Here is an 11,277-nt window from a genome sequence, read left to right as displayed (position 1 = left end):
CACTTTTTTTTTAAGATAGGGTCTCGCTCTGTTACCTAGGCTGGAGTGCAGTGGTGCAAAATCGCAGTTCACTGCAGCCTCCACCTCCCGGGCTCAAGGGATCCTCCCACCTCAGCCTCTAGAGTACCCAGGACTATAGGCACATGCTACCATGCCTGCCTAATTTATGTATTTTTTGTAGAGATGGGGTCTCGCCACATTGCCCAGGCTGGTCTTGTACTCTAGGGCTCAAGCAATTCACCTACCTCGGCCTCCCAAAATGCTGGGATTACAGGCTCCCTGGTCCCTTTTGGATTTCCACTCTGGGAACAGCCAGCTGCCAGGTCATGAGGACACTCAGATAGAGAGGCACACATGGGGAAGAACTGAGGATAATCCATTTTCAGCAATAGATAACCAAGACAGGATGTGCCTAGAGAATTTGCTCTAGGACACCGTCCCAGTTCCCAGGGCATGGGTCCTGGTGTCTCGGCTGCATACCAAGCCTGTGGGCTGAGATGGGTTTGGAGCCAGGTACCAAAGCATTCATGAGGGACATCAGTAAGGTTAGAATGAGGTCTCTCCATGCAGGCTGGGCCAGAGTTTCCATGGCAGCTTCTATGGCAGCTTGCTTCCTGTTAAGTCCAGGTGGCCTCATCCTGACCAGGTGCAGCCCACTCCTCAGCCAAGGACAGTGGGATATCTCAGGCTTCCCTGCAAACACTTTCCTCTCCAGGGCCTTCCCCACAGATTCCAGCTGTGCTACTGCCCCCAGTTCAGTGGGGGTGCTGCACGCTAGCACTCTGGCTGGGCTCCCTCTTCTGCATATAGATTTTCTTTTTTCTTTTTCTTTAATTTTATTGTACTTTAAAGTTCCAGGATGCATGTTCAGAACATGCAAGTTTGTTACGTAGGTAAACATGCACCATGGTGGTTTGCTGCACCTAGATTTGCTTTTTATTTTTTATTTTTTGAGACAGAGTCTCTGTCACCCAGGCTGGAGTGCAGTGGTGTGATCATAACTCACTGCAGCCTTGACCTCCCAGGCTCAAGCAGTCCTCCCGCCTCGGCCTCTGGAGGAGCTGGGACTACAGGCATATGCCACCATGCTCGGCTGATTTTAAAATTTTTGTAGAGATGAGGTCTCCCTATGTTGCCCGGGTTGGTCTCCAACTCGGATTCAAGCCATCCACCTGCCTGGGTCTCCCAGAGTGCTGGGATTACAGCAGTGGGAGCTACTGTGCCCAGCCACATTTGCCTTTTTTTTTTTTTTTTTTTTGAGGCAGAGTCTCGCTCTGTCGCCCGGGCTGGAGTGCAGTGGCCGGATCTCAGCTCACTGCAAGCTCCGCCTCCCGGATTTATGCCATTCTCCTGCCTCAGCCTCCCGAGTAGCTGGGACTACAGGCGCCCGCCACCTCGCCCGGCTAGTTTTTTTTTTTGTATTTTTAGTAGAGACGAGGTTTCACCGTGTTAGCCAGGATGGTCTCAATCTCCTGACCTCGTGATCCGCCCGTCTCGGCCTCCCAAAGTGCTGGGATTACAGGCTTGAGCCACCACGCCCGGCCCACATTTGCTTTTTAGATCCTTCTACATTTGTGGGAAAACTGGTGAACTCTGAATAAACCCTGGTGATCAGTTAATAGTAAGGGAGCTTCTACATTTGTGGGAAAACTGGTGAACTCTGAGTAAACCCTGGTGATCAGTTAATAGTAAGGGACCAGTGTTGGTTTCCACAAAGCCACCCTGGAAATGTAAGATGTTACCATTAGGGGAAACCAGGTTGGGGGGCTCTCTATGATCTTTGCAGCCTTTCAGTAAATCTAAAATTATTCCAATAAAAAATAGTACAACATCTGGCTGGCTGGCAGAAGGGGAGGCAGCCTCCATCCTGCGTGGCTGTCCCAGACTGGCTGGGGTGGCACTCTGGCTGTCCCTGGTCAGTCCCTAACTCAGGCTGCCAAAGACGGTCGCCATTCCAGGGAAGAAGTGGCCCAGCGCGCTCCCCAAAGATGTCGCTGCAGGCACAGGGTCTAGGAAGAACTTTTATTTTCTTCCTTCTGCTGCTGTGGGTTTTAATTTCCTGCCATTTTCATAATTAAAAAAAGAAGTGCTATTTTAGCACGAAACAATGTTTCTTTAGCCAAAGCTGGAGTGAGTGGGCAGCAATGGCCGTGTGCCCTGCTCTGGGTGGTCCCGATCCTGGGGAAGTCCCTGTGCAGACCGGGGTCTGCGGGGGCGGCAGGAGGAAGTGGGGGGCGCAGCACCCAGGCCTCGCTTTCTTCCCTCCGAGGGACCTCGAGCTGCAAGATCCGAAGAGCCTGGCTGGGGTGAGGTCGCGGGGTGCGCGGGAACCGGGGCCTGGGACGCGGGGGGTGGCCTAGCCAGGGCCTCTGCGGAAGTGAGGCCAGGACTGGGCCGTGGGGCAGGAGTCGTGGCTGAGCGGGCGCCCTGCGGGCAGTCGAGGAGCCTGGGGACCTCTTCTGCCTGGACACTGCACTTGCCTGGCTGTCACCAGTCCCAGCCCTGCCGCCCTGGGGAGGGGGAGAAGGCGTGCAGGTGAGTGCCACGCCCTGGGGCTGGCTCTGACCTGACACAAGGTCCCAACTGTAGTTGCTAAGGTCCTGCAACTAGTTAGAGAGGTGTTGTAGAGCCAGGTGCTCATGGTTGTAATCCCAGTGCTTTGGGAGGTGGAGGCAGGACGATTGCTTGACTTTAGGAGTTGGAGACCTGTCTAGGCAACTAGGGAGAACCCCCGCTCTGAAAAAAAAAAAAAAAAACAAAAACCAAAAACGAAATCGGTGGTGGTCTTATGGGCCTGTAGTCCCAAGTACTCAGGAAGCAGAGGCAGGAGGATCGCTTGAGCCCAGGAGGTCAACACTGCAGTGAGTCGTGATCGTGCCATTGCACTCCAGTGTGGGCAACAGAGCTGAGATCTTGTCTCAAAAGAGAGATTTTTGGGCCCTAACCCGGTATCTGTAAGTGCGAGCTCATCTGGAAATAGTCTTTGCCGATGTAATCAAGGAAAGATAAGGTTATTAGGAAGGGCCCTACTCCAATAGATCTCCGGTCCGCATAAGAGCAAACAGACTCAGGCAAGGCAGAGGCCACGTGACCACGGAGCCAGGGTTCAGAGGTGGCCACTAAAGGATTGAGGCAAGCACCGGAAGCTGAGGAGATGCCAGGGATGACCCTCCCCAGAGCCTCCCACCCTGCTGGCACCTTGTTTTCAGGCTCCTAGCCTGCAGAACGATGAGGGTAACTTTCTGGCATTTTGTGGCCCTAAGAAACCGGTAGGAGGGGGAACCAGGCCTGGGAGCCCCCTAGTCCAGTCCAGAGGTAGTGTTCACGGGGCTATGGGGGATGAAAGAGGGCTCTGGAGGAAGTTGTCCCTCAGCTAAGAGCTGGCACAGCAAGAGGGGTAAAGTTCAGATTGGTGCTTGCCAAAGGTGGGTGTCTGTGGCTATCCAAGGGGTGACAGCAGTGGGAGTCACCTCTCAGGCCTGGGGCTCTGCTTGCTTGGGTGGCCTCTCCAGGAAGCATCTTTGTGGGGAGATGGATTTCCAGTTGCCCCCAGGACTGAAGCCTGGTCCTGATATGTGGTTTATTCCTGGAGGTGACCACTGGGACTCAGCCAGGACACGGGGAGGGGGCTCCTTAGTTGGATTTCAGCCCCCATGTCCATCACCCCTACTCAATGGGGACCCCAACTCAGTGGAAGCTCTGTTCACATGGCCCCAAGAGGCCTTGCAGTGCTGCCCGTGGGCTTCCAGTGGCTGCAGCTGTCACTCCCATGGGCCATCCCAGGGGACCAATCGGGCCTTCGGGCTGAGTGGGAGCTGGGACAGAGCCAGATCTTGGGAAAGGTGAAGTTCCAGCCCAGAGACCAGAGTGGTTAGGGCTGGGAAAGGGTTGTTGGGAGGCCCTTCTGGCCGTGGCTGCAGCTCTGCTTCGGCTCTGGACCTGCTGGGCCCTGAGTTGAGGGGATGGGGCCTCCTTCCCTCCCCTCCTTGGAGGCAGGAGCCACCTGGGGCCTGGGAGGCGGGGCAGCTTGAGACTGCTGGTTTCCACTTGGAAGCCCTCTTTATCCGGCCTGGGATGGAGAAAGGCTGGGGTCAGAGTGCACACATCTCCATGGAAACGGCAATGAGCCTGGCCCCTGGGGGACCCCAGCCCTGGTGGGGGTTGGGGAGGCCAAGCGGGGGCTCAGGGCTCCTTTGGCAGCAGCCTTTATAGGGAGGTCTGGGCCAGGAGGTGCCAGACATGCAGCCATGAGGAACCACATGGAGGGGAGAGAGGACTCTCCCTCCTAGGGCTGTAGGCCCCGGGTAGGCGGTGACTATACAGCTAACAGCCAGATACGGAGCTTTTCTTTAGAGAAAAGAGGAGAGTCATAAAGAGATCAAAACAAGGCTCTGCCTGTGCTACTGTCCCTAAGCACCTGCTCAGGGTCACTCTGGGCCCACCCAGGACCCAGGCCCCCCTCCAATGGCCCCTACCAACTTGCCTGAGGCCTGCTCTCCAAGAACAACTTCTCTCAGCCTTCAGGGATGGGGAAGCAGCCCTGGCTGTCAGAACATCCCAGCAGTCTGTGTACCCACAGCATTGCCCTGTGGGACTGAAGCATCAACAGCCCATCCTGGAGCCTCTCAGATGAGCTTGGACGACACACCTGCAAATGGCGAGCACCTCAGACGAGGGCCTCCTTTCCCCAGGAACGCACCAGAGGTGTCTGTTGTGGACCTCTTCTTCTTCTTTTTTTTTCTTGAGACATAGTTTCTTACTCTTGTTGCCCAGGCTGGAGTGCAATGGCACAGTCTCGATTCACTGAACCTCTGCCTCCCAGGTTTAAGCGATGATCATGCCTCAGCCGCCCAGGTAGCTGGGACTGCAGGCATGCACCACCACACCCAGCCAATTTTTGTATTTTTAGTAGAGATGAGGTTTCACCATATTGGCCAGGCTGGTCTCAAACTCCTGACCTCAGGCATTCCACCATCCTCGGCCTCCAACGTGCTGGGATTACAGGCATGAGCCACCATCCTGGCCCCTTCTTGCTCTTGAGAGCAACAACACACATCACCTTTGGGGAGAGGCCTTTGGTGTGTGTGGGTGGGGATTGGGGTGCAGAGCTGGCCAGACTCACTGCAATGGGCTCAGGATCACCTGAGAGAGCTTGTCTGGGCTCAGGGAGGCTTGTGCTGGGCGGGAAAAGACCAGCCAGCCCCAGATCACTTTCTTCCAGGAAATCCAAACACACACTTGCATGTTTTGAATACATTTACATGTTGATTGTACTATTCAAAATGCAGGTTTTTTGGGAAAAGGAGCCCTAATTCCAAATCCGTAGAATGAGATGTAGTGGTATTCCTCTTATGCTGCGGAGATTTAAATGGTGTTGGGGAGGCAGGTGGTTTCCAGGCCTGTGCCCTAGAGGGATCCAGGGCTTGGAGAGGCACCTGTCCTCCTCCCCACAGCCAGAGGGTTTTGGCCACTGCCCAGATAGACACCTTCTAGGGACTTCTGGTGGCCTGAGGTGAGTTCTGGCAATGACGGCCTTGGGGCATCTCCTGGCAGCTGCCCAAGCCTACACTATGCACAGGACCCAGCAGGGCCTCACCACTTAGCGTTTGGAGGAAGAATAAATAATTTGGTAACCCCTTCCAGTGGGGACCCTGGGGAGGGCTTCCTTGGGCCCCAGTGTACTCCAGGCCAGTCCCTTCTCTAGTGGGAAGCAGAGGTAGCCTGTGGCTGATCACCAAGGGGTCTTTTTGAGCAGGCTTTGTTCTGTCCGCCTGCCCTTGAGGCTCTTCCTGGACCTAAAACTTCAGGCTGCCCACTCTCATCCTGCTTGCTTTTAAGGGACCCTGCCTGGCCTTAAGGACCTTTTTCTCATCCCTTTCAGACCAGGAGGAGTACTGGACTTTGAGCACTCCTGAGTCGCTCAGGAGTCGCTCAGGAGGATTTAGGAGTAGGCTGGGCCAGGGCTGGAGCCTTGGGTCTCAGCACTTGGTCTCAACAGCAGGGCACAGCTGGGTGCCTGTTTCTATCTGCAGGTGACCTGGCTGCAAAAGTCTGGAGGCTGCACCAGCAGATGTCTTACTCTGCAACCTAAGGTGTCTGAGGCCCAGAAACCAGGACTGTGGGTACACAGCCTTGTCCAGAGAGCTCACATCTCAGCTCCCGGCACCCCTTCTAGTACCCACACCAGCACCTGGAGTTGGGGCCTGGGCAGGAACCCAGTCTACTAGAAAAGAAATGAGCGCGGGCTGAGCACTATGTGGGAGGCTCCCAGGCTGGCTCCTGTCATGTGCTTCCCATCGTACAGCCAGCCTCCAAAGGGTGGAGGGGCTTGCCTGGCTCCCACAGCTCCAGTGCCAAAGGCTGTGCCTCTGCTGTGGGGACAGTGCTCAGGATCCTGGGAAGGCAAAAAGCCACTGCTCACCTCCCTCTGCCCCTCATACCTGCACCAGCCCCGAGTCTTCGTAAATGTCTCTGTCTCCGCTGCCTGAGTCCAAGCCCGCTGTCCTTGCCACCTCATCCCCACGTCCCTGACTCTAATCCAGCCACTTCAGCTGCCATAGGTCAGGTTCTCCAGAAGCCTTATTAGGGACAGTATCAGTCTGCTCGGGTTACTGTAGCAAACACCACAGACTGGGTAGCTTAAACAGTTTAGGAGGCCAGACACGTGAGATCAAAGTATTTCCAAAGTTGGTTCCTTCTTAGGTTGCCAGGGAGAATGGGTCCCATCCTCCTGCCAGCAGTCATTGGCATTAGGAAGCATCACCCTGACCTCTACTTTCATCTTCACATGGCCTCTCCTTGGTGTGCCTGTCTCCAAATTTTCCCTTTTTATAAGGATACAGTCATACTGGATTAGGGCCCACCCTAATGACCACATTTAAACTTGATTACTTTTGGAAAGACCCTCATTTCCAAATGAGACCACATTCTGAGGTATTGGGAGTTAAGACTTCAATGTATCTTTTTTCTTAACTAATAAAGTTTAATTTTTATATGTTTATTTCTTCAGACAGAGTCTTGTTCTGTTGCCCAGGCTGCAGTACAGTGGCGTGATCTCGGCTCACTGCAACCATTACCTCCTGGGTTCAAGCAATTCTCCTGCCTCAGCCTCCAGAGTCGCTGGGATTACAAGCACGTGCCACTGTGCCTAGCCCAATATTTGCATTTTTAGTAGAGACTGGATTTCACCATGTTGGCCAGGCTGGTCTTGAACTCCTGACCTCAGGTGATCTGCCCGGCTTGGCCTCCCGAAGTGGTGGGATTACAGGCGTGAGCCACAACAACCGGCCTTTTTTTTCTTTTATGAGACAAGGTCTCACTCTGTCACCCACTCAATTTTTGTGGGGTTTTTCTTTTTCTTTTTGAGACGGAGTCTCCCTCTATTGTCCAGGTTGGAGTGCAATGGTGCGATCTTGGCTCACTGCAACCTCCGCCTCCCAGATTCAAGTGATTATCCTGCCTCAGCCTCCAGAGGAGCTGGGATTACAGGTGGCTGCCACCACACCTGGCTAATTTTTGTATTTCTAGTAGAGACGGGGTTTTGCCACATTGGTCAGGCTAGTCTCGAACTCCTGACCTCAGGTGATCCTTCCGCCTCAGCCTCCCATGCTGGGATTAACAGGGGTGAGCCACTGTGCCTAGCTTAAAGTTTAGTTTTTAGAGCAGTTTTAGTTATACAGCAAAATTGAGCAGAAAGTGCACCCAGGTCCCATATAGTCCCTTCTCACCCACACACCCAACCTCCCCCCATCATCAGCATTCCCCATTAGAGTAGTACATTTATTATAATCAATGACCCCACATTGTCACATCATTATCACTGAAAATCCAGTTTTGGGTTCACTCTTGTGCTGTACATTCTTGTATCCACTGTTATAGTGTCATACAGAGTATTTTCACTGTCCTAAACATCATCTGTGCTCTGCGTATTCATCCCTCCCTGCCCTAACCCCTGGCTAATCTTTTGTCTCCATAGTTTTGCCTTTTCCAGAATGTCATGGAATTGGAATCATACAAGTTTGTAGCCCTTTCAGATTGGCTTCTTAGTTTTTTGTTGCTTATAGCAGACTACCTGAAACTGGGTGATTCATAAAGAAAATGAATTTATTTACTTACTTATTTTTGAGACAGGGTCTCACTCTGTTGCCCAGGCTGGAGTGCAGTGGCAGTGGCACAATCATGGCTCACTCAGCCTCAACCTCCTGAGCTCAAGTGATCCTCCCACCCAGTCTCCTGAATAGCTGGGACTATAGGCATGTACCACCACATCCAGTTGATTTTGTAGTTTTTTTTTTTTTTTTATAGAGATGGAGTTTTGCCATGTTGCTCGGGGTGGTCTCAAACTCCTGAGCTCAAGGAGTCCCCCATCTCAGCTTCCAAAAGTGCTGGGATTACAGGCATGAGTCACTGCACCTGGCTGGAATTTATTTCTTACGGTTACGGAGGTTGGTAAGTTCAAGGTCCAAGGGGTGTGTCTAATGAGACCTTCTTGCTGGTGAGGACTCTCTGAAGCATCCCAGGCGTCCCATGACAAGGGGGCTGAGCATACTAACTGCTAGCCCACGTCTTTCTTCCTCTTGTTATTTTTGAGAGATGGGGTCTTGCTGTATTCAAACTCCTGGGCTCAAGCAGTCATCCCACCTCAGCCTCCTGAGTAGTTGAGATTACACCCTGACAGTAAGGATCTTCTTTTCACGTGCATCCTTGCCACCTGGGTACGTACTTTAGGGAGGAGGCATCTGTGGAGGTGTTTTGTCCACTTTACTATAGACAGGATCACATTCTGTTGCCCAGATTGGAATGCAGTGGTGCAATCACAGCTCGCTGTAGCCTCATGTAACTCTTGGGCTCAAGAGTTAGCCCAAGTAGCTAGGATTACAGGTGCCCGCCACTATGCATGGCTAATTTTTGTATTTTTTTTTTTTTTTAGTAGAGACGGCTTTTCACCATGTTGGCTAGGCTGGTCTGGAACTCCCTCTGCTTCAGCCTCCTGAGTAGCTGAGACTATAGGCATGCACCACCATGCCTGGCTGTTTTTTTATTTTTTGTAGAGACAAGATTTCATTATGTTGATCTGGCTGGTTTCAAACTCCTAGCCTTAAGGGATCCTCCTGCCTTGGCCTCCCAAAATGCTGGGATTACAGGTGTGAGCCACTGCCTTTTTGTCCACTTTTTAAGACAAGGTCTTGCTATGTTGTACTGGCCGGAGTACAGTGGCTATTCACAGGTGCAATCCCACTACTGATCAGCATGGGAGTTTTGACCTGCTCTGTTTCTGACCTGGGCTGGCTCCCCTCTCCTTAGGCAACCTGGTGGTTCCCAGCTCCTGGGAAGTCACCATATTGATGGCAAACTTAGTGCAGACACCTGATTGGCATAGTCCAGAACTCCTGGATTCAAGTGATCCACCTGCCTCGGATTTCCAAATAACTATAGGTGTGAGCCACTGTGCCTGGCTTGTCCACTTTTTGTTATTTTTTGTTTTTGAGACAGTCTTGTTCTGTCACCCAGGCTAGAGTGCAGTGGCACGATCTCGGCTCACTGCAACCTCCACCTCCTAGGTTCAAGTGATTCTCCTGCTTCAGCCTCCTGAGTAGCTAGGATTACAGGTGCCCGCCACTATGCATGGCTAATTTTTGTATTTTTTTTTTTAGTAGAGACGGCTTTTCACCATGTTGGCTAGGCTGGTCTGGAACTCCTGACCTCAGGCGATCCACCTGTCTTGGCCTTCCAAAGTGCTTGTATTAAAGGTGTGAGCCACCGTGCCCGGCCCTGGCTGTAATTTAACAAATTCATTTATTTGTTTGGTGATAGAGACGAGGTCTTGCTATGTTGCCCAGTCTGGTCTCCAACTCCTGGGCTCAAGCAATCCTTCCACTTTGCCCTCCCACAGTGCTGGCTCACACTTCTCACAGGTGTGAGCCACTGGCCTTGGCTCCATTTTGAATTAATTTTTGTTTAGGATGTAAAGTCTGTGTCTAGCCTCATTTTTTTTGCACGTGGACATCCAGTTGTTCCAGCACCATTTGTTGAAAAGAATGTCTTTTCTCCATTTCCTAAAGTCAAGCTCAGTTGACTCCATTATGTGGTCTATATCCGGGTTCTCTATTTTGTTCATGGATCTATTTGTGTATTTTTCCACCCGTACCATAATGTCTCAATTACTGTAGCCTTACAGTAAGTCTTGCAGCAACACTTGTTTTTTTGGGCGGGGCACAACTCAACCCATACAGGGCCCAGCACCTGTGAAGGGACAACAGTGGAGGGGGCGCGGGAGAGGAAGAAGGGAGGTGAGCTGTGGCCACTCCTTGGCGGCTGGAGCTGGGTCCGGGGAGACAGGACCTAGGCTGAGGTGGCGTTTTGAGGCCGGGTAGCAAGACCCTTCTTGAGGGGAACCCGGGTGGAGCCCTTTAACAAAGCTCTCCTTGAGCAAACTCTCGCCAGGCTCCCCTGGGCCCTCTTCTCAACGAGGCCTCAAGCTGGGCCTGTAAAGCTCGAGCAGACACTAAAGCTCAAGGCCGAAGGTGTCCCCGGCTCCCTGAACCTGCTTGACAGAAAATCCAAGGCCGCCGGCTCGGGCAGCACCTGGAGGCAGGAGCCGAACTTCCATGAGCGGCAGGCAGCAAATCACATCAGCTTCAGCGGCCCGGCCCTCTCGCTTTTTGCAGCGTCTGACTTCCCCGCTCGCCCGCGCCGCTTCCTCCTCCTCCCAGTGCCGCACGCCCGCGCCACCCCTCTAAGCCCGGCGCTACCGCAGCGGCGCTGGGGCAGAGCCCCTGGACCCGACGTTCTCCCCTTGCGAGCGGTCCTCCCGCAGCCGCACCCAGCTCCGGGCCGGACCCTCGCTGGGGGACTCGTTGTTCACGCCCTGCGGCCGTTAGGCGGGAAGGGCACGACGCCCTGCCCTGCCCCGTCGCGGCGTCTGACCCTCTCCGCCACGTCTGTGCTGAGGCCCCGGGTCCGCAACGGCGGGGCCTCTGCGACGGTTTCCCCACCCGTTCCCCGCACTGCCGCTCCGCGAGGCGCACGCCGCCAACCGCCTCCCGCGGGCCCCAGGCCCCAGGCTCCGCGCCCCTCTCACGGGACAGGAGTTTGCGGACCCGCGCTCGCGGGCCGCGCGCCCAACGCCGGCCTACGCGGCCGCGCGCCCACGGCTCTGGGGCGCCGGCTCCGGACGGTGATTGGGCGCGAACCGTGACGTCACTGCGCGCGGCGCCCGAGGCCGCCGGGTCTGGGCCGGGTGCGCGCCGCCGAGTAGCGGGAGCAGGGCGCGCGCCC

This window comes from Piliocolobus tephrosceles, chromosome 3, assembly GCF_002776525.5.
Source record: "Piliocolobus tephrosceles isolate RC106 chromosome 3, ASM277652v3, whole genome shotgun sequence".
Lineage (NCBI taxonomy): Eukaryota > Metazoa > Chordata > Mammalia > Primates > Cercopithecidae > Piliocolobus > Piliocolobus tephrosceles.
Note: the sequence above shows the minus strand (reverse complement) of the source record.